General features: G+C 52.1%; 1 protein-coding gene across 1 annotated transcript in view; it reads left to right on the top strand.

Annotated features, from left to right (window-relative positions):
* Nucleotides 1–14,035: 14,035 nt before the first annotated feature.
* The window catches only part of Cldn14 (claudin 14), a 23,430-nt gene continuing 15,929 nt past the window's right edge, over nt 14,036–21,536 (top strand). The window contains exon 1 of the mRNA XM_055614890.1: nt 14,036–14,088. The gene's annotated coding sequence lies outside the window, so the exon portion shown is untranslated. The remainder of the gene's footprint in view (nt 14,089–21,536) is intronic.

Here is a 21,536-nt window from a genome sequence, read left to right as displayed (position 1 = left end):
TGGAGGTGCTCCCCTGCAGCCCTGCTCTCTCCTGGCGGTGCTCCCCTGCAGCCCGGGGCTGGGCTTCAGGGATTCACAGTAGGAATCCGACCAGGCAGGAGCCAACCTGAGCAGGTGCGCTCTGCTGCTGCCCCAGGGCGGGCCCTGCCTGCTCTGCGGAGGGCTGGTGAGGGCACGCCCCGCGGGGCTCTCCACGCAGGGCATCTGCGGGGCTCTGCACACGTGCGCCCCAGCTGCGGGCGCACTCGCCACCCTCCCAGCCTGTGGTCCGCCCTCTCAGGAAGCCACCATTTGAAGCTTCTGCCAAGTTTCCAAAAGCCGCATCTGGCCCAGCCCGTGCCCCGCGCTGTCATCAGCTCCTCTGTCACCCTCATTTCCTCGGCGTTTTCTGAACAGTCTCCCGAGCCTTCCCTTCCTGACCCAAAGACCGTCCTCCATCCTCCTGTCTGCCATCCCAGCACCCCGGGAGCTGAGACAGGAGGATGGCCAGGGCCAAGCGCACCAGGGCCATTCAGGAATGAGCCCGCAGGTGGCTGGTTCTGTTTTGACACACCTACACCCTGAGAAGAGAGTCCCAACGACGGCTTGTCTGCATCCGGTATGCGAGGAGCTGTCCGGGAAGAGGGCAGTGCCCGGGCCTCAGCGTAGAGAAAGCGGCAGGGTGGACGGCGTGTCTTGTGTGCTTCTCCGCTCCTGATGGTGAAGGTGGTGTGAACCCCCAAGGCTCTCTGCTGGGACGGAGGGAAACCTAGAACCCTCGGCGGAAAGAAGCCCTTCTCCTGAGCGGCTTTTCTCGGGGTGCTTTACCGTGGCCTCAGAATCAAAGCTCTGTCACTCTGTCTCAAACAAACAAACAAACTAGCTTACGGCTCCCCAGCATGTGGGCGGCCCCGCCCTCTGCCTGTCCGGCCGCAGGCATGGCTGCACAGCCCTGACCCAGAGCCTTGCTTCAAGCTTCTCCCTTCCCGGGATGGGTCCTCAAATGACCGATCGCCCAGTACTGGCCGGCAACTGACCGCTCGGCCCGCTGCGCCTGGGCGGGGAGGTCCCCCGCAGGCCTGTTTCACAGAGTGCTATGTCTGGGTGAAGTCCACGGGGCACGGGTGGGTACAGAGCTGTGGGCAGGGTCTCTCTGCACCAGCCTGTGCCTGTCCTCCTGGTGCCTGCTGCCCCATTGTATGGTATATGTGAGCACCAAAGGCAGCGTCTGCCCGAATGGGCACAAGGCCAACGGGTCCTGGACATGTGGCCCTGCCTGCCAGGTCGGCCACCTGGCCCGTCGAGCTAATGTCTGGCCTGTGCTGGTCTCTGTGTGGAAGAAGGAAGGAGCCTCGTTCACACCAGAACGGACTCGACCCTCTGCACGTTAGAATCGCAAGCCAGCACCTTGGGTGGGCTCCGGCTGAAGGCCAGGGAGGAGGGCTAGAGTGCTCCCACTGGCAGAGGCCGGGGAGGAGGGTGAGAGTGCGCACACTGGCAGAGGCCAGGGAGGAGGGCGAGAGTGCTCCCACTGGCAGAGGGCCGATAGGCTCTCGATGCTGACGGGCCTGCAGCCCGGCACCGCATATGGAGGTGGCGCCCGGGACACAGCGTGGTCTTCACTGCCCCGAAGCCAGACACAGATCACTGGGGTCAGGGCGGGCAGCCAAGAAAAGAGATGTCCTCTCACCTGCCATTCGGGGCATTGGCTGACTCACGTGGCCTAAACTAGGAGCTTCCTAGACTGCTTCAGGTAGAGCTTACACTCGTAAGTGCAGCCCCGGTTACAAAGGCCTGAGTGAGCTCAAGCCACCAAAACAAACTTTTAAAGTATTTTTAAAAATTTCCCAGTCTGGGCTACAGCACGAGTTCCAGGACAGCCTGGGCTACACAGTAAAACCCTGCCTCAAAAAGCCAAAAATACTTTTCATCTGTTTCTTACTGCATGTGTGGGTTCTGCCTGTGAGTGTGTCCGTGCGCCCGTGTGCATGTGTGGTGCATGCAGAACGTTCAGATCTCCTGGGACTGGGGTCACAGACAGTTGTGAGCTGCCATGTGCGTGCTGAAACAGAACGCTGGTTCTCAGGAAGAGCCAACAGTACTCATGAGTGCTGAGCCATCTCTCCAGCCTCTCACCAGAACAACCTCTCTCTCTGTCTCTCTCTCTCTGTCTGTCTCCCTGTCTCTCTCTCTCTCTCTCTCTCACACACACACACACACACACTTTTTTTCTGTGCTCACATGGAAGTTTCTAGAAGAAATGAATTGCTGCTTTATAAAACCTAGAGCAATCTGGGTACAGCGGGGCCTGAGGAGACTGATGCTCCAACCAAGGACCATGCATGGAGAGGACCCAGGCCCCTGCTCAGATGTAACCGATAGTCAGCTCAGTCTTTGTGTAGGTTACCTAGTAAGGGGACCAGGGCCTGTCTCTGACATGGACTCTGTTGCCTGCTCTTCGATCACTTCCCCTTGGCAAGGTGGCCTTGCCAGGCCACAGAGGAAGAAGATACAGGCAGTCTGAAGAGACTGGATAGTCTGGGGTCAGTTGGTAAGGGAGGAGAGCTCCCCCTTTCTGAGGACTAGAGGACATGGATAGGGGAAGAGGGGAGGAGGGCAGGTGGGACCATGAGGAGATGAGGGAGGGGACTATGATAGGGATGTGAATAAATGAAGAAGAAGACAACTATGGATGAAACCAGAGGAAACTACACAGGCAGTGGCGGGTCTGAAGCCTGTGGGATCTCCAGATGCGGTCTGGGCCCTTTCCTTGCTCTCTGGAGCTAGAAGTCAGGAGCAGAGACATCAGAACATCTAGGGATGCAGGACGGAGCAGTGGAACGGAAGGACACGGTGCTGAGCGCCCGGCTGCCCAGGTTTGGCCTCTGCAGTGTCCTGCGAGCCTGTATGTTGGTTCTCCTTCCCTCTGCTCCAAGAAACGCCGGCGACCACAGGGAACACTCTCCCTCGGCTGCCTGGTGCCAGGCGATGGAGACAAGGGTTCTCGCCGCTCCTGACTTTGTCTATAAGACAGACACGCTGCCAGGCTGACTGCCAGGCCCTGGGTGGTGCCTGCGATGCAGCAAGAGAAAGTCACTGTATGGGGGAAGGAAAACAGCAACAACAACAACAAAAGCCTGTGCTTCTCTCAAACTAAACCTTGAGGAAGAAATAAGCCAAAGTCAGGGGGGAAAAAAGAGATGTCGATATTTCCTTCATACTTGAATTTGTGGTTTCTAATTTATGCGTTGAACTCCAGGGACAGACAGACATATCTTCCTGCATGGCTCTCCGGTTCCTCTCCCCCGCCCATCTGCATCCTGTTCCCAGGAAGGCTCCATATATCACAGGGTCCTGAGACGCGAGCATGGGAGTGCAGGCGCTTGGCTGCCCTGGTGCCCAGCAGGCTGTGCTGAGTCTGTCTCTAAGCCCTCAGTCCATACTGGAGAGCCCGCAGTCCCCCGAAGATAGTGAGAATGGGAGAAAAAACCTCAGCATCAAGGCCAGAAGCAATCTGCACTTCAGTTCTACTCTCTTGTGGTCTGGACGTTTAACTTTTATGTTATGCTTATGAATGGTGCTCCTGCACCTATATTATGTGTGCCCTGTGCACCGCGGGTGCACACCCGGGAGGTCACAGAGGGCGTCACGTATACTGGAACTGGAGTTACAGACAGTTGTGAACCACCAGACGGGCACTAGGAACTGAATCCAGGTCTCTGGAAGAGCAATGAGTGCTCCTAACTGCGGGGCCATCTCTCCAAGCCCGTGGTCCACGCTTGTTTTATTTCCAGACAAACACCTAGTCCATTGGGCATGAACAGCTATTATCACATGAAGCAGAATGTGGGCCAGCCTAGTTGTGCACACTGACTGCCCCATAACATTGGACATGGAGAGAGATTCTTAGCATAGGTGCCGAGGAACCTTCTCTGATCCCAGCTTGGAAGCTGGTTGAGTCTGCAGCGAGAGGCCCGCAGAGTTCTGTTGTGAGATGCAGGCCTTGATGTGTGAGCTCTGGGACGGGGTCGTGGTTCAGTGGGCAGAGTACTTGCTTAGCGTGCAAGAAGCCCTAGGTTCAAGCCCAAATAACATAAAACCCGGTATGTGGTGGCACATGCCTACAATCCCAGCAGTTGGGACTTGACTGTAAGAGTCAGGAGTTCAAGGCCAGCATCAGCTGGAAAGCAAGTTTGAGACCAGCCTGGGCTGTATGAGACCCTGTCTTCAAGCAAGCAAGCAAGCAAGGGTGGATGAAGGAGTGAGGTGAGGTGCACTCAGCTGCTTAGAGCGATACGACAGGTTGTGAAGGTTGTGCCGCACTGTTAAAGCCACCACACCTCAGCCTTTCGGCCAAGGTCAAGTCTAAACTTTCTGAGCCCCAAGAGCACCCGATCAGCACCATGGCCCTCTAGAGAACGCTACTCTTCTCCGTGATTTCGGGGAGGAAATCACCACGCTGCCATTTTTCCTTGGCCATTACTCCTTTGAGTCAGAACTAGGAAGTGACGAAAGAGCCTCCTCCCTGGTCCTTGCTCGGGCTCCCTACCCCATGGTGGCCACCAGCCTGGGCCTCTCTCATGGCTCCTGAGACATCTGTCCAGACAGATGTACCTCTGGTGTGTGGAATGGCATTTCCTTGGGGAAAAAAATTCCAATCTGTCTACAGAACTTTACGTCAGGATTTCCTTGGAATGCGGTGAAAAATCCGTGTTTCTGGCATGGGAAGAATGTTGAGCAGAAGGCTGTGCTCCAGTTACAGGGTGGTGTGTGTGGGTGACAAGCTGGATATTTTGTGGGCTACTTAACTCTCCTGCACATACGAGCCCAGGGAATGGGGACATCCTCCATCGCAGCCCACTCCCTCCTGTGCCCTCCCAGGGTGACCTCCTGACTACTGTGGGAAACGGCCCACCCAGTTCAGAAACAAAGCTGGGCTCTACCAAGCAGCCTGTGATCGTAGACATGTTTGTGGCCATAGCCAGATTCTACAATTTTTGATATTTTAAAAATATATATATATTTTTTTCTTCTTTTTTAAAGTGACAAGGTTGGTTTTTTTTTGGTTTGTTTTTTTGTTTGTTTGTTTGTTTTGGAGTTTTGTTTTGTTTTGTTTTGTTTTTTTGAGAAAATCTGGATTTCCCAGAAGCCACTGTCACTGGGCTGTCTGCTCTGCATGGCTCCCAAACTAAACAGGCTGGAGTGTGAGCCTGGAAGAGGCCCTGCCTTCAGGTTGCTCTCATCCATGGGGCAGGAGAGTAAGAGGTACGCGAGATGCCCGGATAGAGACTTGGCTCCTGCCAGGCCCACGGAAGTGCCTCACGCTCCGTCGGACTGGATCAGCCTTGGAAAGAGACTCCCCTTGGGACCTTTGTAGCTCCTGGCGGACTGTTTAGAAACATGGCCTCTCCAGCCAGTGGAAGCTAACTTGTGTGCTCACACAGAACCTTCAAGTTTCACTTGTCATCATGATCGGTGGCCTTAGACTGTGTCCTTTGCAGGCTGAGGTGTGTTAACCCGTGGTGACTACATCCCTGGTTCCCAATGTTCTTCTCACAATAGGGAGGCCATGGAATTAGTCTAGAAGACCAGCAACAGATGACTAGACAATAAACAAATACATAAGTAAATAAGAGCGTGGGACACCGTGATATTTTTATTAAGCTATAAAGGAAACTGTAATTTTAAAATTTACAGGAAAATAGGTGAGATGGAAATGAGCTAGCCCAGGCTCAGAAAAACAAACACCTGTGCACTCTCATAGCTGTGGAAAAGAGGAAAACAGGAAGCAGATAAGGATGTCAAAAATTAAAACAACAACAACAACAACAAAAAAAAAAAAAAAAAAAAAAAAAAAAAAAAAAAAAAAAAAAAAAAACAAAAAAAAACCCCACCTGCCATGGTGGCTCACCCCTTTAATGCCAGCACTCAGAGGCAAAAGTAGGTGGATGTCTGTGAGATCAAGGACAGCCTGATCTACACAGGACAGCCATGGCAATGGAGACTTCATCTACAAACAAACAAACAAACAAAAACAGAAACAAGCAAAGAAACAAAAACTATTGTGTCCCTTTTTCTCTCGTCTCAGTAATGAATCTCTGTTCACTCTGCTGGAAGAAGAGCTTTGAGAACAGAGAGCAAACCGCCTTGTGCAGAGCTGCCGTTGGTTCTCCCTCGGTCTAGAGCCTCCTGTGGTAGGAACAGAAGCTCCTCCACAGAGAGAGCAGGCTTCTAGCCGCCTCACCCGCCGTCTTCCCAGCCCCGGACTTGACTCTACCGCAGCTCTCCTGGGCGGTTTCCGCCAGGCACTGAGAGCGTCTGATCCCATGAGCTGTCTCTCTGCTGCTTGCGCTTTTCTCCTCTACTTTTGCTTGCTGCAAGCTTAACAACCTTGTTCACTAAAACCCAGAAGTGTACAGCCAACATAGACCATTCCCAGGACTGTACAGAACAGTGGCCTTCACCCCAACCAACTTCAAAACCCACATCACTGTCACGTTTCTTTAGGGTTTCTCTAACCGCTTGACATGTAAACCCTGGCTTCCTCCATGCTGGCCAGTTCTCAGGGAGCCGAGAAGTGCTGCTCTGCGGGATGCTAGGGAGAAATCCGTCACCAGCAGCCTGACCTGTCAGGCCAGAGGAGTTCACTGGTGCCGCAGTGGCGTGACCATGTGGGGTTACCGACTGCTTCCTGACTGGATGCGAGGCCCGTTCCCCAGGAGAATGCACACTGGTGCTGTAAGCCCAGGAAAAAGCCCGTGTCTGAGGAGGTCAAAGGCATTGGTGGGGAAGCTGCTGGCGTCTGCATTAAATGGGCACGTGCCTGTCAAGCCGCCCTCCGTGTTCTATGTTTCTGCCTACACGTTAGTGTCCCTCTGGGCTTAGAGTAGGGAAGCTTTCTGTCACTGCAGACACTCTGGAAGGGCTGAGAGTGCGTGACTGTTGGCTCCCCAGTCCTGTCTCTCCACGCCCACCCATCGCGAGGAAAGACTGTGAGATCTGGAAGGGGTGCAGTGCTAAGGAGAGGTGTTTCCTGGGTATGTCGTGGCCATTGCACTTAGGCTCTCGGCAGCCGTCATCACCCCACAGCACCCCAGCCGAGAACAGGAGTGGGTCTCGGGAAATGCCACACCTCTCTGAGCAGCCACTGGCCGTTAATGGTTGCCTGGGGAAAGGGAGACAGCTTCTTCAGTGGGGCCACACTCCTGTAAATCACCCATCATTCATGTCAGGTGAGCAACCCTAATTAAATTTGTCGGTCACAGACAGGAGAGACACGAAAACAGAAGGGGGCCGGTTGGGAAGAGGACAGGATCAGCTGGTGGTGGGGGATAACAGAGGGAGACGGGATGAATACGATCAAAATAAATTACATACACGCACAAAATATACCATCACGAAAACCATTACTGTGTATAACTAATACACGGTAATAAAAAAAAATATTTAAAACTTCCAGGCATGATATTGCACGCCTATAATCCCAACACGCAGAAGGTTGAGGCAGAATCACAGGTTCTAGGCCAGCCTGGGCTAAATAGTAAGGCCTTGTCTCAAAAAAAGAAAAAAAAAAAATTAGAAGTCACTCTCGGTTGGAATGAACTCCCCTCTGCCCAGCCCTACCAGCAGATGGGTGTCCAGCTATAAAGTCAGCAGCGGAGTCAGGTCCTCACCGAGCTGAATCAAACGGGAATTAAATAGACCCCGTGCCTTTTCAGATGTTTATTTGACGAGCAGATGTTCTGTAACTCAGATCTGGTAGAGATTCTAACCCTTGCAGCAGATGTAGAGTTTTATTGGCAACATTTTGTTTCCCAAGTTCAAGTTTACGCTCTCTGTGTATTTGGATGAATGAGAGAGCCCAGGGGAAGTTCCAGGTAGCCAGTCTAGGTGCGCTTTGGCTAAAAGGATCCAGATGTTTGACATGGGAACGAGAGAGGATTCCGTGTTGAATGGGAACCACAGGCAGACAGCACCTAGCAGAGGTTTACTTTCCTGTCCACAGACATGAAAGCCAGACCTGACCCGCCAAGGCTTCAGCAAGTGATGTCTACTGCAGAACCGGTGATTTGACCTGTCAGGAGCTGTTTCCACACAGCTGGCTCTTCTGGCACGCCAAAGCCACACCCGCAAGAGTTTATGTGGATGGATAAAAGTGAGTTTGAGCCTTTAAAAGATCAATGCAAGACACACGCAAGCTCCCTGAACACGGGTGTTTGCTGCTAAGTGGAGGCCTCCTTGCACCAATGGTGGAAGAGGTTTGAGTGCTCTTCGGGCAAGAGGGGGCGTAAGACTGATGCTAAGCCTGACAGTGTTGGTAGCTAAGAAGCTGAGTGTGGACAGGTGGCCCTAATCCCAGCAGGGAGGCAGAGGCACAAAGATCCCTGCGATCAGGGCCACCTGGTCTGCAGAGCGAGTTCCAGGACAGCCAGGGCTACACAGAGAGACCTTGTCTGGGGGGGGGGGGGCATAAAACAAGCCAACAGAATATGGCTAGAGAGATGGTTCATTTGCTGCTCTTCCTCAGGGCTGGATCCGGCTGCCAGCCCCCACGGGACACACACAGAATTCTGAGGCTCTTCCAGCGTGCACATGGTGGACTTACCTGTGGGCAAAATGCTCGTTTACGTAAAAATAAATCTTTAAAATGAAACAGCCTAACTTTTTAAAAAAACAGGATACATTTTTAGTATCTCAGTATTTGTGCTGTTCACAGTGCAGTTTTTCAAGCTAGAAAAAAACAAGCTTCTATAAAATATATATTGCACAACTTAACTTATATATGTGAATATGTAACTTATGTTTTAATCATTTAAAGTGTTTAATTCCGTGGCACTAAATAAACATATATGTTGTTGTACAGCCATGAGCATTATCCACTGCCTGAACAGAAGCCCTGCCCTGGAACGTGTGAGCCCCCTGCCTCAGCCTCCCGAGTGCTGGGACTGGAGGCTCGCAGTAACCAGGCTTGGAAATTTTGGACCATTTACTTTTGTTAACATGCGTTATTTGTACATGATGATGGGTTTCATTGCAGCGTGTGCTGCTCCGTTGCCAGCATCTGTGGTTTCGTTTCAGCGTGTGCTGGTCTGGCGTCTGTGAACGTCTATTGTGATCACCTCCTGTCGGCAGCAGCGTGAAGTCTTGCTTTTCCCACTTAACATAATGTCGTCGTCCTGATTTGCTGCGGTCAAACACTCTGAAAAGCGACCTGGGGGAGGAAGGCTGTCACAGGTTACAGTCCGCCATGGGGAGAAGTCGAGGGAAGAGCCAAGAAGCTGGACCTGCAGCGAGGTCACTGGCTGGCTCCCCTGACTCACACAGCCCACGCTGGGCTGGGCCCTCCTACCTCACGGGCACCATGGAAGAGTCCATAGGCCAGCCTGATGGATTCTCCAGCGGAGGTTTCCTTCCCCAGGTGTGCCACGAAGGCAACCTCGATTAGCCGTCACGGTTCCGGCCGCCTCGTGGGGTATCAGAACTCTGTTATTCGTTATGCTGAGTAAGAGCCTGTCACTGGGTCACTGATGGGTGTTTACACTGTCCCGACTCCTGACCACTATGCATGTGCAGGAGCACAGGCGTGCGAACCTGAGCTCTTGTGACCTGTCTGAACTGGTGGATTCCGAGGCAGGCTTATGAATGGGGTTTGGGCCTATTTATCTATTTATTATTCATTTAGTCATTTGTTCATTATTCAGTCATTTATTTATTCATTCATTTCTTCATTTGTTCATTCATTTCATTCATTCATCCATTCATTCATTTTGAGGACTCTCTACCTTGTTTTCCACAAAGGTTGTGTCACTTGACTTTCCCACCAACGGTGTCAGAGGGTTCTGTTTTCCCCAGACCCTCACACACGCTTGTTTCCTGGGAGTTCACGCTTGTTTGGTTTCGATAACAGCCTTCACACGGGGCATGAAGTCGAGGTTTGGCTGAGGAGCGGAGGCCCCAAAGCACGTTCACAGCACGCTCACTGCTTTGGAGTTCTGTAGCCCCCAGTCTGCGGGCCCCGCCTGGGCTTGTGCCCTGTAGCACCAAGGTTGGCACTGGAGTGGGGCCTCCCTGGATTCCATGAGACTTAAGCAAGGTGGCTGATTCAACTAAAGGAAAAGCATGGAGGAAACAGAGGCCTCTGTGTGACGTTGGGAGACCAGAGCCCCAGGGGAAACCAGCATCCTCTCCCTAGGGCAGGAATAGTGTCATCCGTGGAACCAGGGAGCCAGCCGCCCGCTCGCTCTCCTCCTCTCCTCGTCTCTTTCCCTGCCCGCCCCACCCTGCTTTCCACCTGCACCATCCCTTTGTCCTTCTCCCCTTCTCTCCCTTCTCCACTCCCTCTCCCCACCTCTCCGCCTCCCTCTCACACACACCCTTTTCCCTTCAGGTTCCAAAACCAATATAGTGGTAGAAGCCATCTTAGTTGAAAACGTCCTAAATCCATAGGTGGTTCTGTTCTGCTGGGTTTCTCTCACATTTAAAAACAAACTGTGGGCAAAGTTTAATGGGCTGGAGCGCACCTGTAACCCCAGCACGACAGAGGCAGAGACAGGTGGATCTCTGTGAGTTCAAGGCCAGCCAGGACTATACAGTAAGAGACCCTGTCTCAGAATCAAAACAAAACAAAAGCAGTAGAAGCCATCATAGCTCCTGGTGGATTCTGGGAACTCCTGTAGGAATAGAGCCTCATAGCTTGGCCTAGGCTCTGCTCAGGGTAGTGCCTGCCAAGCCTCCAGCTGACTCTCTACAGGGTGGCTGTGCCTCTTGTGCCTGGAAAGGAGGGAGACTACCTCCTCTTAGGGAGGAGGGAGACTGCCTTCCCTTAGGAAGGAGGAACACTGTCTTCCCTTAGGGAGGAGGGAGACTGTCTTCCCTTAAGGAGGAGGGAGACTGTCTTCCCTTAGGGAGGAGGGAGACTGCCTTCCCTTAGGGAGGAGGGACACTGTCTTCCCTTAGGGAGGAGGGAGACTGTCTTCTCTTAGGGAGGAGGGAGACTGCCTTCTCTTAGGGAGGAGGGAGACTGCCTTCTCTTAGGGAGGAGGGAGACTGTCTTCCCTGAGGCAGGAGGGTGGTTCACATCACTTCCCAGAAGGAGCTGTGGATCTTCCTTGCATGTTTGTATAAAGGCATGTGTGGTCATATACATACATGTCATTTAATGTGTCTTAATTTTTATACACCTGACATCTTGTCCTGTTACTTGCCTTCTCCCAGCTAACTTTTAGCACATATAAATCTACTTCATTCATTTTATTTATTTTAAGATGAGATGTTTTTATTTTATTTTATGTATGGGTATTCTCCCCGTATGTAACATAGGTGCGCCTGTGTGCCTGTGTGCACAGAGGCCAGAAGCGGGTGTTGGATCCCTGGGACCTGAGTTAGGACCTGCTGTGAGCTGTGGTGGGGGTGCTGGGAGCCAGGCCTGGATCCTCTGAGTTTGGACCTGCTGTGAGCCGTGGTGGGGGTTCTGGGAGTCGAGCCTGGATCCTCTGGGAGAGCATCCAGTACTCCTAACAGATGAAGCATCTCCAGGCTCTGTACTTCATGCACTTTAAAGATTTAGCTTTTATTTGTATTTATGGGCCAGGATCTGCGAATGTGATGCCACACACGTGCAGGTGGCCTCAGAGGCTAGGGAGGGCATCGGGTCCCTGAGCTGGAGTTCCAGGGGGTTGTTAGCTGCCTGGCCGGGGCGCTGGGAACCAAGTCTGCTGCAACCACCCAAGCCATTTGCCTCATTCATGTGGTGAATATTATCCCGTTAGATGGCTGTTCCATTGCCGTGTGTGTCAACTACTGTGTCAATCATGGCCGTATCTCCTAGTCAGAATATAATCATCTGAAGGACGTAGCTGTCTGTCTTCCTGTGTTCTCAGGCAATAGCCCTGTACAAAGTAAAAAATCAGCCAGCAGTGGCTGAAGGAAAGCCTTTATGAAGGTCAGCCTCTCCCTGACCCCATAAAGCTCTCTCTTCACCTCTGCCTCCTCAACAATGGTGCTGGGCGTGGCGGGATGCATCTTCTCCATCTCCTGAGTGAGCCTTTAACTCAGCACTCCGCTCCCTTCGAAGCTACGCACCATCTCTCTGTACAGATCCCACGGGAGCATCTGGGCAGGGTCATTAACAGCCAGCACTTCCCGGAGAACAGCTTCAAGAGTTACTAATAGTGCTCGCAGACTGTTGAGTTGGGACACAGCCATATGCCCGACACACTCATCCTAATCCTTGCCAGGTTTTTCCGAGCAGTTAAAACTACGTCAAGTAGATTACAACTGAACCTATTCTAGACCCTTCGGTTGGGAGAAATTACTTCAATATGGGGCTATCAGCCCAAACGGGCTGGCTGATTTTAAGGCTGGGGTGAGCTTTGAGGGGCAGCTCCTTTCCAGGCAGATGTTCCATCTGCTGATAACACTGAGGACAGCCATCTCAGGTCTCCGTGTGGCTCCTTGTACTCGTGAATCTCCCCAGCTTCCTGCAGCAATCAAAAAGTTACCATGTGCAGGAGTGAAGGAAAGAAACACATGGCTTCCAGCTGCACCCACGTCAGGGAGGATGCTCCCAGATGAGAGGAAACGGGCTCAATGAGAGGAGATCAAGATACGGAAAAGAAGCGAAAATTAGCTGTATCTCTATAGCGCACTCGGGGAGATTTTAGTCAATCGCTTTCATTACTATCGATTGTGAAAATTATGTCCTGGACTACTAAGAAACCTAGAACTGAACCGGGGAACCAGGACACCCACACACAGAAGCTGGGCAGTAATGCAAGGCGACGGGGGTTGAGGTTAGGTGGACATTGAGTGTGGAACTGTCAGTGAGAGAGCTAGGCTCCAGGAGCACCCTGGTCATGCCTGCTCACGCGTGGAGACAAGCAGTTCTTGCTGGGGCTTCAGCCTGTACCCCTTTAGCAGCCTGAAGCTTTGGTGTCTCCACCCACTGGGCTTGGAGGCTCCTCTCCTGGGGTCTCCCTGTGTCTTTACCATCCTCCCTCCCTCGGCACAGCTATGGCGGAGTTTGCTTTCTCCTCTCATCTGCCCACCCCCATCACCCCACTCTAATTTGCCCAGAAAAGTGCCGCTGCAAACAGATAAAAAGGAATCAAGTGAAAACCTACTGTGAGAATATAAATGTAATGTAAAGATGGTATGTGAGTCTCCAGAATGAGCTCCCTTCCCAGGACCTATGAGGAAGCCAGTCTAGCCAGGTCCGAAAAGGAGCTAGAAGAGGGAGCCAGAGGTCAGCAGAGTCTGAAGGATCTCAATGGACCTATTTATTTATTTATTTATTTATTTATTTATTTATTTATTTATATACTTTTTATTATTTTTTCATTCATTTGTTTTCCTTCTGCTTGCCTGCTTGTGTCTGGATGCCTTGCATCTGGACACGTCTTAAGGAGTCAGCCTGGGCCTGGAGAAACGGCTCAGTGGTTACGAGCCAGCCTGACTCCTGAGCAGCACGCATTTTACAGCTTGCTGTTCTGACAAGTTCAAAGGCTAGGCTGGCATCCTAAAGGTTAAAACATAAATGTCTCTAACCCCTCACAAATAAATGAAACATTAAAAATCAAAAGAATGTTCTTAAGCAGGCTGGAGCCAGCTTGCTCAGTGTTACCAAGAAAGCCACGTGCTACCCTGCCCTGTAACTAGTGGCCCGAGCCCCTGGGTGGGTACTGCAGCAAATATTTCTGCTGCCCCGCCCCCCCTCCACTATTGGATCACAGGGCCTTGCACCTTGGGGTTCGGCCACTCGGCATTTTCTTCCAGGGAGAGTTTCTTTGCAGAATGCAGCAACTGGCAATGATAGATAGGTGGACTCCTGGCAATAATGGCTTCTGTCCCCTCGAAGAGGAGGGGGGGGGGGGGGGGGGGGGAGGTGCCATCCCTGCCCTCCGAACTTCAGGCAACTGTTCCTGGACGTTGACGGCCTGGCCCATTTCAGCTTCTCACGTGTCACCTTTCCAGGCTCTGCTGGGCCCAGCCATCTGGACAAGAGCCAAGAAGCCAAAGGCTGTCGAAGCCACGGTCTCCGCTCTTCCGCTGACACCAGCGACCACCCAGCCCAGCCTAGCCACATGGCCTCCTGCTTGCCTGATGTATGAGGTGGGTAGCAAGCTTCCCCTCAGAAGAGGACGCTGAGGGATTAATTACTTAAAATCCATAAGCATGTATCATTATAATTCTTGTTCCAGTTTCTACTCAAAGCTGAAGTGGCCAAAAGGGGGGAAAAGTAGCGAGCCAGTGTTCCCTCTGAAGGCGGCTGCCGCTGCCTTTTCCAGTCTGGTGAGAGGCTGTCCCTGGAGCCCCGTGTTTGTTTGACATGGAGCCATGGTTGGCACATTTGAGAATGAGGAAGCCAGGAGCCCAGCTGAACTCTGGGTAAAACTGGCTTCTAGGTGTTGGCGTAACTTCCCCTTGCAGAGCCTGGACAGCTCCGGGGGCCAGAGGCTGCAGAGGCAGCAGCGACTTAAAAATTTAACCTGCAAGATCACTGTGAGTTCCAGAGGTGGTGAAGCGGTCAGCGCTGAGTCTGGGTTCTTCTTCTTATTATTATCAATTCAATTTACATCTCAGTCATAGGCCCCTCCCTCCTCTCCTCCCAGTCCACCCACCCTCCCATGTCCTCCCTCCTCCTATTTCTTTAGAATAGGGGACCCCCCCATCCAGATACCCTAGCTCATCCATTCACATGAGGACTGAATTCATCTTCCTCCCCTGTGGCCTGCGAGGGCAGTCCCCTCAGGGCGAAGTGATCAGAAAGCCGGTAACCTCGTCCACGTCAGAGATTTCCCACACTCCCCTAACCAGGGCGCCCACGTGAAGCTTAGATGCCCTAAGGGGACCTAGGTCCAGACCACATGTTTTCCTTGGTTGACTCCACAGGCCCCTCCGGGCCCTGGTTGATTGGCTCTGACGGTCCTGTTCCTGCTCTTCCACCATCACCTCTGTCTATTCTGGTTCTCCTTCTGACGGAGCTTTGTGTCCTCTCTTGGGTCCTCCCTGTTACTGATCTTCATGGAGTCTGTACATGGTAGTAGGTCTATCCTGTAGTATATGACTAAAATTCACCTGTAAGTGAGTACATACTGTGTGTGTCTTTCTCAGGATGATCTTCTCTGGTTCCATCCATTTGCCAGCAAATGTCATGATTTCTTTGTTTTTAATGGCTGAGTAGTATTCCACTGTGTAAATGTACCACAGTTTCTTTTTCCATTCTTTGACTGAGGGACATCTGGGCTATTTCCAGTTTCTGGCTATTACGAACTGCTATGAACATGGTTGAGCAAATGACCTTGTTGTGTAGTGAGCATCTTTTGGATGTATACCCAGGAGTTGTTTAGCTGGGTCCTGAGGTATGGCTATTCCCAGTTTTTCTGAGAAAGCAGCACATTGGTTTTCAAAGTGGTTGTACAAGTTTACACTCCCATTAGCAAGGAAGGAGGTTCCCTTTTCTCCACATCCTCTCCAACATGTGTTGTCACTTGAGTTTTTTATCTTAGCCCTTCTGATAGGAGTGAGATAGAATCTCGGAGTCGTTTTGATTTGCATTTCCCTGATGATTATGGAAGATGAGCATTTCTTTAAGTGTTTCTCTGCCATTCGATATTCCTCTATTGAGAATTCTCTGTTTAGCTCTATACCCCATTTTTAATTGGATTATTTGGTTTGTTGGCATTTAATTTCTTGAGTTCTTTATATATTCTGGATATCAGCCCTCTGTGAGATATAGGGTTGGTAAAGATCCTTTCCCAGCCTGTAGGCTGTTGTTTTGTTCTGACAACAGTGTCCTTCGCTTTACAGAAGCTTTTCAGTTTCATGAGGTCCCATTTATTGATTGTTGATCTTAGAGCCTGTGCTCTTGGTGTTCTGTTCAGGAAGTTGTCTCCTGTGCTAATGAGTTCCAGGCTCTTCCCTACTTTTTCCTCTAGCAGATTTAGTTTGGGTTCTTAAGGTATCCATCTACAAGCAATGCCTTGTAGACATTTTCAGAGAGAGAGAGAATTTTCTGTGTGAGGATTAATAGTTAAACAGTAACTTTTCCTCCTTCACACCCTCATGAGGGATCCTCAAGAGATGCTTAACTTGTGATTCCTCTTTACTCTGAGGCAAAGAACGATTCCCCCGAGCCTCATCTAGCGTCCCTGTGGTCAGCGTGATCCGTGTAGCCATCCTTCTCCCAGTTCCACCTTCCAGTCCCAGGTACATCCCACCAGCTTGGCTTTCCCTTGGGGGCCTCCCGAGGTGGCTGACATCCAGAAGAGCTGAGTGTGCAAGTAGGAAGCTGTATTCACTTTAGCGGAAGGAGTCCCCCACCTGGTTAGCCATGGAACGTCAGGACGTAGCAGAAGGAACACAGCAGCCATGCCTAGGACCAGCTCGAGGCAGGCTGACACTGTGATTGTTTAAACCCGTGTTTTTTAAATATTTGCTCAATATTTACTTAGATGAAAGGCCCAGTTCTCTAAATAAATAAATGGATGTCTTAGTGGGAGGAAAGGCCCCAGGGCAGGTAGCTGCAGCCTCCCCTAGTCTCTAGAGAATACATTTCTGGCAAGAATTTGCACCACCTCCTGGCAGAACAAAAGCCTCACGAGTAATGTCGCCCATCTGCCAGACAAGCCCTGCTCTGCAGGCAACGGTCTCACCCCTGACTCCAGGTGCCTTCAAATGCCACACTTCCTCCCTGGCCCTTCCCTGCCCCATGGAGGTGGCTACAGGACAAGGGTATCCCACCTCTCCCTACTGGTTTGGACCACCCAGCTGGCTCACCTGCCTAAAAGATATGGCTTCTTTCCAAGTGTGCCGGGAGGCCCCGTGCTAGGCTGTTCTCTTAGCGGATGGTTCTGGCCCCAGGCTGGGCTGTTCTCATAGTGGAAGGCCTGTAGCGGAAGGTTCTGGCCCTGCCCTCTCCCACCGAGCTTCACAACACATCTGGTGACCTAGAACAGAAGAATGCTTTGGGTCTCAGCGGCTCTATCCTGGCTTCCTCTCTTGACACTCCCGCCCCATCTTCCCAGACAGCCCTCCAGCCTTTACAGAATGCCACCCCAAAGCTTTCCCGTCCCCAAAGCTTGCTGAATTTTTCCACGGCCTCCCCCATCACCTCCACGACAACTTGAGCCGCACGCAGACTGGCTTTTGGAAGCGTAGTGCTGCGTTCTTCCTTTGCGCTCCACACCGTTAGCCCACAGCTGCTGCTCTGCCCCTTCAAACAGGCCGCAGGGGGCAGAAGGAAAGGCGGCGTGGCGGAGAGAGCGTGTTCACAGAAGCTTCTAGCTCTTGGCCACTCTGGGCTGAGAGCTCCAAAGTCAACAAGAAGAGCTGCTTCCAGCCCTCACTGCCTGAGAGCACACAGTCTGCGGTGTGTATGTTTGTGTATGTGTGTGCTCGAGGGTGTGTGTGAGAGACAGAGAGCATGTGTATGTGAGTGTGTGTGTATGTGTGAGTGCACACATGTGTATATGGTTGTGTTTTGTGTGTGCGGGTATGTGTGGGTACATGTCTGCGTGTGTGAGTGTGTGTATGCATGTGTGTGTGTGTGCGGGTATGTGTGGGTACATGTCTGCGTGTGTATGTGTGTGTGTGTGTGTGTGTGTATATATGTGTGCGCGCTCGTGCATGTGTGTGTGTGACGGGGCGTCTCACAGGCTGAGCAGGTGCTCCGCACCTCCTAGTTCCAGTTTCTTCTCCTTACGTTTAGCTCACTTTGTTTTTGCTGTGGGAGTTTCAGATGCTTTCTCGGTGTTTACCCCACCTGTCGGCGGTCCCAGCGGCCGAGCTGCTGTTCTAAGGAGAATCCAGGCTTTTCATTCTGCTCTAGAGCCTGCGTCACTCACCCAAGGAGCCACACATACCCGACAGGGGAAAGCAGGTTCTGAGAGCCAACGCTCAGTGTTAACACTGGCTGGGGCTCAGAGTTAACCTACCAGATCCCCTTTTCCACTTAGCTTGTCTTTGATAAGCCACGAGTAATCTGAGCAGGGTGGGCAGCATGTGCTTACATTCTTCCGTCCAAATCTAGGGCCAGCCTTTTCTGGTCATTGTCCCGGATCTCTGCACACCTCCAGCTGGCCAGCGAAATTTGAGTGGCATGGCAACTGTGTGGATAAAAGGCAGCACCCGTTCTCCACCGTGCCACACAGCCTTACCATTCACCTTCTAAGCTCACGCCTAATGAGGTGTCAGGTAGGCCATAACACAGAAAAGCAATGCACCAGGAAACGTTTTAAGTCTTTTGTCTTTGAAGGGTAGCACACCCAGAACTTGGCTTTCAGGCTGCCCTTTGGAGCCTGAAATTGTGGATCACAGCACCATCCAGTGGTCATCAGTGGTTTAATGGCTGGAACCAAAGAAGAAGGAAAAACACACATTTAAATGTCCTTCACCTTCCTTCCATCCATTTCCCTCTGTTTAACATTTTTTTAATTGAGACCTATCTGCAACAGATGGCATGGCGTTCTTCAGATGTCATCAACCTCTCTTTAGGGTTTTTACTAATTCTTTGGTAACGTCATACAAACTGTTTTGATTCTGTTTCTCTTCCTCCCCTTCCTTCCCTTCCTCCCCTTCCTCCCCTTTCCTTCCCTTTCTCCTCTTTTGAGACAGAGTCTTTCTCTGTTCCGGCGTGCTCTGATGCTGCCAGGCTGTAGTGAGCTAGCTACACACACACACACACACACACACACACACCACCACCACCACCACCACCACCACCACCACCACCACCACATACAGATGCTCTGCAGGTCCTGGTGATCTAACTCGGGCATTTGGGCTTGTGAGGAACTCCCTACTGAAGCAGCAATAGACCAGCTGAAGCCGAGATTGTCAGGGGCGCCGGTTCAGCCAAATGCCACCATCGCCTCGAGAATTCCCACCCACACAGCGTCCTTGGAAATGGACTCGGGAAGGATGTGACAGGTGTATGAGTCACAGGGTGCCCAGCAATGTAGCTTGACACGCACAACTCTGTGAGCCAAGGGCTTTGGATATGTCTCTTTGGGATCCTCTTGTTGGCTGAGTGTGAACGCTGTCCCCCTCGGGACTGAGTCCTGCACTCAGGTGTGGCCTGGCTGTTCCCTGCCTTCGCGTAGCAGTGCAGTGTAATGGGGTTCCACCTCAGGCCACTCCTGGCAGAGAACAGGTTTCCACTGGTGCGAGCATGAGGGGGAAAGACCCCTTCACTCCAGGGCTTCTATCTCCTGCCAACTTTGTCATCTGGGGCAAGCCTGAGCTCACTGAGTCTCTTGTTGCCCGAATTCTCATGTGAAGCTGTGACAGGATGGCAAGGGTGTCCCAGAAGGCAGGGCAGTGCGGCGGGAACCACCACTGCTCTGCCTGCTGTTAGTGTGCTGTGGTGTTTCCTAGCAGTCATCCAAAGCAGAAAGGCTTTGGCTGAACTGACCCTTCCAGCCCGTGTCGTGTGACCTTTACGAGTGCAGGTCGCAGGCTTCAGAACCAAGTTCCAGAACCAGCTGGCCCCTGTTGACTTTTTTGGATCAGGTAAACAAACGGACTTAAATGGGGATCGAACCCAGGGCATTGCACATGCAAGGTGGCCATTTTGCTGCTGAGTGAACCGCCTCCCTGCGCCCCCCCACCCCCCCACCCCCAGCTCTAAACTCAGAGGATCCCGCTGCCATCCGCTGCCTTCTCACAGCTAAGTACTGGAGCATGGACCCTCAGGGTAGTCGGCAATTTACTATGGGAAACAAATTGCTTTAGTAAGAAAGGAAAAAGAAAAAGAAAAAAGGAATGAAGGTAGGCAGGCAAGCTAACGCTGAGCACATAGCCCATAGGCAGAGTGCTCGCCTCACACGCAGAAGGCCCTGAACTCAACGGCCAGCTCTGCAAACAAACAAACAAACAAACAAACACTGCTGGGCTGGGACTGTAGTCTACACAAACCCTCACATCTAATTCATAAACCAGACTTGCTGGTGCACGCCTGTAATGCCAAAATTCAGGAGGTAGAGGCAGGAAGGCCTTAACCTCAAACGCCTTCTCAGCTGCTTAATGAACTGGAGGTTCTCCTGGGCCACGTGCGTGGTCAGAATCAATGAATGAAGGAATGAAGGAAGGAAGGAAGGAAGGAAGGAACGAACGAATATCACCTAGGGAAAAAAGTACTGCTGTACATTTGGACCTGAAAGAATAGACCACATTGTCTTTCTGGTCAGGCCAGGCTGTAGCTGGACATGCCATGGTTCTGAACTGTCCGAGGCTGCTCAGGTGGCCTTGTGCCAGCCTGACTGACCTTGGGGTAGCTGCAGGCTGAGGCACATGAAGAAGACCGATTCTGCCCTCCCAGGCTCTCATTCCGCTTGCCCAGCCGCTGCTGTAGTTCTGGGTGTGGGGGTGTGCGGACTCTCAATAAACAGACTACAAAGGGGAAGTCTTCGGCCAAGCCAAGGCAAATACAACTCTGAAACCCTACCCTGGCCCGCCCGGGGCATTTCCAAAAGGAAAATAAACACTGTGAATGAACAGCGCGCTCTGATTCTCCACCTTAGGAGAACCGGGAAAGGACGGGCCAGCTCTGTCTGCGGCTGGTCGGGCTTCAGGGCTCGGTCCTGCCCTCCTGGGAAGTCCTGGGGACCCTCGGTTCTGCCACCAGCCCCTGGCTCCTGAGAACACCCCTCTACGCAGGGCAGCATCCCCGAGAACTGAGCGCCTGGGACACAGGGCACCGAATGACCTGTGTAAGAAGCCGTGCGCCAGCTGCATGGAGGCAGACTCCCAGCTCCATGCCTGAATCCTGGCTGAGGAGGACAGGGCCCCTGCGGGTGTGCGTGTCAGCAAGCTCCAGGACAGTCAGGCCTTGGGCACATTGACACCCTCCTTTGTTTCTTGCTAAAGTGTGCCCGGATTCTCTCCCTCTTGGAGAGCACTACGTAGTGCAGAGGGCAGTTCTGCACAGACTGTGCTCAAGGGCAGAAGCATGGTACCACCCCAGAATGTGCCTTCAAAACCCCTAAACCGCAGCAGGGTGTGCACACGCCAGTGAACAAGGAGCAGGCCGTTCCAGGAGAAAGGCTCCTTCTGTGTCTCCTCTCGGGCCCATAATTAGCCTCAGCCTGGCTATGGGGTCAAGCTCAGGGAATCCTACTAGGGAGGCCTAGAAGAGGAGGGAGAAGGCCCACAGACGGGAGAAACCAGAGGACAGTGGCTGAAAGAAATGCCCAGAGGCTGCAGGCAGCTGCTGATGCTGAGCACTCTAGGTGCTGTAGGGTAAGATAAAGTAAGGACTGGGTCAGTGGGAATTTTAGGATTTTCACAATGACCTTCTCCCCTCCCCCATTGGAAGAGAAAGCTCCTGGGACAGGTGTGGCTGAGATGGACGGGGCTGCAAAGCCGTGAACTGGGGCAGAGGGGAGATTCACTGAGTTGACTGTTGCTCCCCCTCAGAACCCCAGAATGTTACCTTGTTTGAGCCATTGCAGAAAACAATTAGTGGAGTTAAGATGAGGTCCACCAGAAGCAAGGACAACCATCCCACCATCCCACCATCTCACCATCCCACCATCCCACCATCCCACCATCCCACCATC

This window comes from Psammomys obesus, unplaced genomic scaffold (genome assembly GCF_907164565.1).
Source record: "Psammomys obesus unplaced genomic scaffold, mPsaObe1.curated_primary_1811, whole genome shotgun sequence".
In the NCBI taxonomy this organism is placed as follows: Eukaryota; Metazoa; Chordata; class Mammalia; order Rodentia; family Muridae; genus Psammomys; species Psammomys obesus.
This window is presented reverse-complemented; position numbering and strand designations above follow the sequence as displayed.